The 6,484-nt window shown below is 59.4% G+C and overlaps 2 non-coding genes across 2 annotated transcripts in view; both read left to right on the top strand.

The window, feature by feature from the left end:
- Window positions 1–2,908: 2,908 nt before the first annotated feature.
- LOC142795760 (small subunit ribosomal RNA) lies at window positions 2,909–4,723 on the top strand. Its single transcript, XR_012893288.1, has one exon. It is a non-coding gene; the product is annotated as a small subunit ribosomal RNA (ribosomal RNA).
- Window positions 4,724–6,442: 1,719 nt separating this feature from the next.
- LOC142795759 (5.8S ribosomal RNA) overlaps window positions 6,443–6,484 on the top strand; it is a 153-nt gene continuing 111 nt past the window's right edge. The window contains exon 1 of the ribosomal RNA XR_012893287.1: window positions 6,443–6,484. This exon is cut by the window's right edge and continues 111 nt beyond it. This is a non-coding gene — a ribosomal RNA (5.8S ribosomal RNA).

Genomic DNA, 6,484 nt, shown 5'->3' with positions numbered 1-6,484 from the left:
GCGGTCGCTAGTCGCACGAGCTCGGCAACCGCGTCTGCCGGGGCGGAGTTCGGGACGCCGACGGCTAAGTGGGAACCGCCGCTCGGATGTTCGCCGTTTGTGGCCGAGTGAGTGCTGGCACTCCGGCGAAGCCAAACGGGGCCGATTCCGGCACGATATCGGCGTCTTTCTACGTGCTCGCCGGCGACCGTCGCACGAGTACGGCAAAGTGCGTCTGCCGGGGCGGGGTTTGCGACGCGTACGCAATAGTGAGAACCGTCGCTCGGATGTTCGTCGTCTTTCGCCGAGCCAGTGCTGGCAATCCGGCGAAGCCGAACGGAGCCGATTCGGGCACGATATCGGCGTCTTTCCACGTGCTCGCCGGCGACCGTCGCACGAGTACGGTAAACCGCGTCAGCCGGGGCGGAGTTCGGGACGCCGATGCGAAAGTGGGAAGCGCCGCTCGGATCTTCGCCGTTTTTGGAGGAGTCAGTGGCGGCACTCCGGTGAAGCCAAGGTGCGCCAATTCGCGCACGATATCGGCGTCTTTCGACGTGCCCGCCGGCCACCGTCGCACGAGTACGGCAAACCTCGTCTGCCGGGGCGGGGTTTGCGACGCCGACGCAAAAGTGGGAACCGCCGCTCGGATGTTCGCCGTTTTTGGCAGAGTGAGTGCTGGCACTCCGGCGAAGCGAAAGAGCGCGAATGCGCCCACGAAAGTGGCGTGTTTGGACGTGCTTGACGACGACCACCGCAGGAAAACGAAAAACCACGTCAGCCGGGGCGAGCGACCCATGGCGGTCTGGGTGCTTATCGCTGCTATTATAGGGGCACCCCGGCAGACGCAAAAAAAAAAAAAAATTTTTTTCGACATTCTTTTTTGCTCGTCGACCTCGGGTGACCCAGGTCGCAGTGGGAGCCGCGCACGAAAGCGGCGTCGCGAGACGGCTTCGCGGTCGCTAGTCGCACGAGCTCGGCAACCGCGTCTGCCGGGGCGGAGTTCGGGACGCCGACGGCTAAGTGGGAACCGCCGCTCGGATGTTCGCCGTTTGTGGCCGAGTGAGTGCTGGCACTCCGGCGAAGCCAAACGGGGCCGATTCCGGCACGATATCGGCGTCTTTCTACGTGCTCGCCGGCGACCGTCGCACGAGTACGGCAAAGTGCGTCTGCCGGGGCGGGGTTTGCGACGCGTACGCAATAGTGAGAACCGTCGCTCGGATGTTCGTCGTCTTTCGCCGAGCCAGTGCTGGCACTCCGGCGAAGCCGAACGGAGCCGATTCGGGCACGATATCGGCGTCTTTCCACGTGCTCGCCGGCGACCGTCGCACGAGTACGGTAAACCGCGTCAGCCGGGGCGGAGTTCGGGACGCCGATGCGAAAGTGGGAAGCGCCGCTCGGATCTTCGCCGTTTTTGGAGGAGTCAGTGGCGGCACTCCGGTGAAGCCAAGGTGCGCCAATTCGCGCACGATATCGGCGTCTTTCGACGTGCCCGCCGGCCACCGTCGCACGAGTACGGCAAACCTCGTCTGCCGGGGCGGGGTTTGCGACGCCGACGCAAAAGTGGGAACCGCCGCTCGGATGTTCGCCGTTTTTGGCAGAGTGAGTGCTGGCACTCCGGCGAAGCGAAAGAGCGTGAATGCGCCCACGAAAGTAGCGTATTTGGACGTGCTTGACGGCGACCGCCGCAGGAGTACGAAAAACCACGTCAGCCGGGGCGAGCGACCCACGGCGGTCTGGGTGCTTATCGCTGCTATTATAGGGGCACCCCGGCAGACGCAGAAAGAAAAAAAAAAATGGGGACATGGCGTGCGTCACCGTGCGGCTTCGCAGCGTTGCCGAAGTCGCCGAGCCCTTCGACTGAGCCGAACGGCGGACAGGGAACGTTGGTCGGCCGTTCTAACCTGTCGGTGCCACGCCGAGACGTCGTTAAGGAAAACCGCGTCGTGGGCCTCTACGACGCCGTCGAGTCGTTGTACGTTTGGTGTCCAGCGTGTCGGCGGCGAGTAGCGGACACGTCGTTCACGACTTCGGTCTTTCGCAGTCGACGCGAACTTGCGGAGAGTCGTGGTGCCTCACGTTTTCGGCAGAAACCGCGGCGGAATTTTCCCGTGCGTGCGCGCACGACCTCGGTGCTGTGCCGTCAGCGTAGTGTTGCACAAACTCGTGGCCTACCCAAGGTGCGGTACGTTTGCGGCCGTATCCTCGGTGGGAATTTCGTGAGTAGGGTCGCAAATTCTACGACCTCGGCGGGTTTGAGAGCGACGTAGACTTGTGGCACGCTCAACATGCCACACGTTTCGGGGCACACCCGCGGTGAAATTTTCTCGAGTACGCTCGTATTAGGGCCCAAGGAGGTCTGGGTACTTATCGCTGCTATTATGTGGGGGTTCTCGTGAGCGGCGTACGCGAAAGCGACCGGGTGTCTGATATGCGGCGGGCTTCGGCCTCGTCAAGCGTGTCCTCGGGTCTGCTCCAGGGGAATCCACGGCAGTCGTCTGCAGCCTCATCCGCTTGATGCGTTAGGGGCTGGTTGTCGGACGGTGCCGTTTTACCACGATATCGAGGTGTGTTCCGTGTCGTCCTCGGGCGATTCAGATGCGAAAGCGCCGAAGACGCGGGCGTGACCCGTCGTCTGGCGGCTTTGCAGTCTCGGCTCCGTTGCTAGTTCCGGCCGGTCCACCGACAGTGCAGCGGGCTTGGGCAACCCGCACGGCGCGACCGAGTCGATGCAACGAAAAAGAGCGAGCATGAACGTGCTTCTTGCCGCACGGCTCCCACTCGTCTTTCGGGAAGGTTGTGCCGTAGCGAGCTCGAACGCCGTCATCTCGGAGTGCAAAATAAGCGTGTTGGGGCGCCTGAAGGTGGCCTCCGCCGCACACAGACTGCGTCCGGCCCGCCGAGGGCGAGGACGGACGCGCAGTCGAACGATTACCTGGTTGATCCTGCCAGTAATCATATGCTTGTCTCAAAGATTAAGCCATGCATGTCTAAGTACATGCCGAAATAAGGCGAAACCGCGAATGGCTCATTAAATCAGTTATGGTTCCTTAGATCGTTTCTTCCTACTTGGATAACTGTGGCAATTCTAGAGCTAATACATGCAGTGAGCCTGGAGCCCTTTGGGTAACGGGTGCTTTTATTAGACCAAGATCGATCGGGTTTCGGCCCGTATTGTGTGGTGACTCTGGATAACTTTGTGCTGATCGCATGGCCACGAGCCGGCGACGTTTCTTTCAAGTGTCTGCCTTATCAACTTTCGATGGTAGGTTACTTGCTTACCATGGTTGTTACGGGTAACGGAGAATCAGGGTTCGATTCCGGAGAGGGAGCCTGAGAAACGGCTACCACATCCAAGGAAGGCAGCAGGCGCGCAAATTACCCACTCCCGGCACGGGGAGGTAGTGACGAAAAATAACAATACGGGACTCTTTTGAGGCCCCGTAATTGAAATGAGTACACTCTAAATCCTTTAACGAGGATCAATTGGAGGGCAAGTCTGGTGCCAGCAGCCGCGGTAATTCCAGCTCCAATAGCGTATACTAAAGCTGCTGCGGTTAAAAAGCTCGTAGTTGGATCTCAGTTCCAGACGAGTAGTGCATCTACCCGATGCGACGGCTCGGACTGAACATCATGCCGGTTCTTTCTTGGTGCACTTCATTGTGTGCCTCGAGATGGCCGGTGCTTTTACTTTGAAAAAATTAGAGTGCTCAACGCAGGCGAGTCGCCTGAATAAACTTGCATGGAATAATAGAACAAGACCTCGTTTCTGTTCTGTTGGTTTTTGGAATACGAGGTAATGATTAAGAGGGACGGACGGGGGCATTCGTATTGCGGCGCTAGAGGTGAAATTCTTGGACCGTCGCAAGACGAACTACTGCGAAAGCATTTGCCAAGAATGTTTTCATTGATCAAGAACGAAAGTCAGAGGTTCGAAGGCGATCAGATACCGCCCTAGTTCTGACCATAAACGATGCCAACCAGCGATCCGCCTGAGTTACTCAAATGACTCGGCGGGCAGCTTCCGGGAAACCAAAGTATTTGGGTTCCGGGGGAAGTATGGTTGCAAAGCTGAAACTTAAAGGAATTGACGGAAGGGCACCACCAGGAGTGGAGCCTGCGGCTTAATTTGACTCAACACGGGAAAACTTACCCGGCCCGGACACTGGGAGGATTGACAGATTGAGAGCTCTTTCTTGATTCGGTGGATGGTGGTGCATGGCCGTTCTTAGTTGGTGGAGCGATTTGTCTGGTTAATTCCGATAACGAACGAGACTCTAGCCTATTAAATAGGTGCGGGGTTCCCAGCACCTTACAACCTTCTTAGAGGGACAAGCGGCTCCTAGCCGCACGAAACAGAGCAATAACAGGTCTGTGATGCCCTTAGATGTCCGGGGCCGCACGCGCGCTACACTGAAGGAAGCAGCGTGTCTTTATCCCTGTCTGAAAAGACTGGGTAACCCGTGGAACTTCTTTCGTGATTGGGATAGGGGCTTGCAATTGTTCCCCTTGAACGAGGAATTCCCAGTAAGCGCGAGTCATAAGCTCGCGTTGATTACGTCCCTGCCCTTTGTACACACCGCCCGTCGCTACTACCGATTGAATGATTTAGTGAGGTCTTCGGACCGATGTCCGGCGCGGCCTTTCGGTTGCGCCGGTCTGTTGGAAAGATGACCAAACTTGATCATTTAGAGGAAGTAAAAGTCGTAACAAGGTTTCCGTAGGTGAACCTGCGGAAGGATCATTAACGGATTGTGAAGGGTGAGCGCCTCAGCTGCGTCTGCGCCCGACACTTTCTGCCGCTGACCCCGTTTGGACGCGGGGTCGGCTTTTCCCCACGGGGCTGCCTGAATGTGGAGCGGCACCCCGTGACAAATTGTTGCGCCCAGCGGACGCCAACACCGCGACCTTGGACGGTCGGCCAGGTGGCGGACGCGGGTACAAACGGCGCAACGCACTCATAGGTCGGCTTTCGACCCGCCACTGCACCGTGGCTCGAAGCGCTCGAAATGCGCGACCCGACCGCTGCGGGACCGCCTAGTACTGTAAACAGGAGCGGCGGAGCGCGAACGGCGAGTCGTGGTTACGTCGGTAGAAGGCGAGGCTGCGCGTTCCCGAAACGCCAGCCGAGTGCCCTCCCGACCGTTCGAGCGTGCAAGAACGAGACCCGACAATCGCGCGGCGACTGCCAAGTACGAGAGGAACGGCACAAGCGTCGGCGGTCGGTCAAGGAACTGGCGATGTGACGGGTCCGCTGTGCACCAGTGCATACCGTCCCGCCGTCCGCGGCAAGCGCCTCCGCGTCCTCGGGTGACGGAGGCTGCCGGTCGGTTCTTGCAGGCGAGGGATCTCGCTGGCACCGGTTCGCGTTGACGCGCGGCCGGTCATGGCACGGCGATGCGACGGCCGAGGTGCGCAGTACTCGATGGAGGAACCGCACGCTCCGATGACCGTCCCGCCCTCCGCGGCGTATGCGTACCGACCGTAATGGTTGCAGCAGCGCCGGCCGGCTTTTGAATTCGCCACACGAAACACGGTGCGAGATCGCGGTTAGGGGAGCGTCGACGTTGCCAGGCGTTTTGCTTGCTGCCGAGGGAAAGGCGGCACGGCCACGTCGCGCTCGTCGCGATTAGCGGGTCTGCGCGCTTTGGGAAGGTGCCGCAACGACTTGCCGAAAGAGGAAGCACGGAAGAACGAGGGACTTGGACGTCCCGACAATTGAACGCACTTGCGGCCAGGCCCTTGCTGGCTTCGTTCTTCCGCCTCGAGTAGGCTCGTACGCGGCTCCGGCGCCGAAAGTGGTCCTTGGCACCGACTTCGGTGGACGTGGGAAGTGCCGCGCAAGTACGGCGCGCCTGGCTCCACCTGTTGGCTAAAGTAGGCAGCCGGATCGGCATTTTGGTGTGCGGTGGCAAACCGTGGATGCGAAAAAAGCTTGTGCGATTTCGTGGAACAAAAAGCGGGGGTCCCCCTTTTTATGCGGAGGAGACCGACCCGCCCGCCGTGGTGAACCGCGACGCCACGGTAAAAACGGGAGAGGCTTGTCGATGGGACCGTGCATCCCGCGCTCCACGGAGGCCGGGAGGCGGCCGCCCGAGGAAATGTGTAGCCGTCGAGGCCCGCATCTGCGTGCACTCTTATCCAAATGGGTGTACCGCAGGCATTTTCTGGTTAGGCGGGCCAATGAGAGCGAGCACACAACGATACCTACGGGTCCGGCTTGGAGAACCGGCTTCGACGCCTCCCGAGTATTTATAGAGGGGTGGACCACGAAAGCACTCGCAAGTAGCGGAAGCGAAACGCCGTCCGAAACACACCGTTTGCTCGATTTGCGGCAGCCGAAAAAGGCGCGGCAGAGTTTTGGAGTCCAAGCGTGCGCTGAAAAGCGCCCTTCTTGGCCACTGTTTGGCCGAGTGCCAGAAACGTTTGGTTTTGACTGTACGGAATTGAACAAACACTTTTTCACGACTCTAAGCGGTGGATCACTCGGTTCTCGGGTCGATGAAGA

Source organism: Rhipicephalus microplus, unplaced genomic scaffold, assembly GCF_043290135.1.
Source record: "Rhipicephalus microplus isolate Deutch F79 unplaced genomic scaffold, USDA_Rmic scaffold_843, whole genome shotgun sequence".
NCBI lineage: Eukaryota > Metazoa > Arthropoda > Arachnida > Ixodida > Ixodidae > Rhipicephalus > Rhipicephalus microplus.
This window is presented reverse-complemented; position numbering and strand designations above follow the sequence as displayed.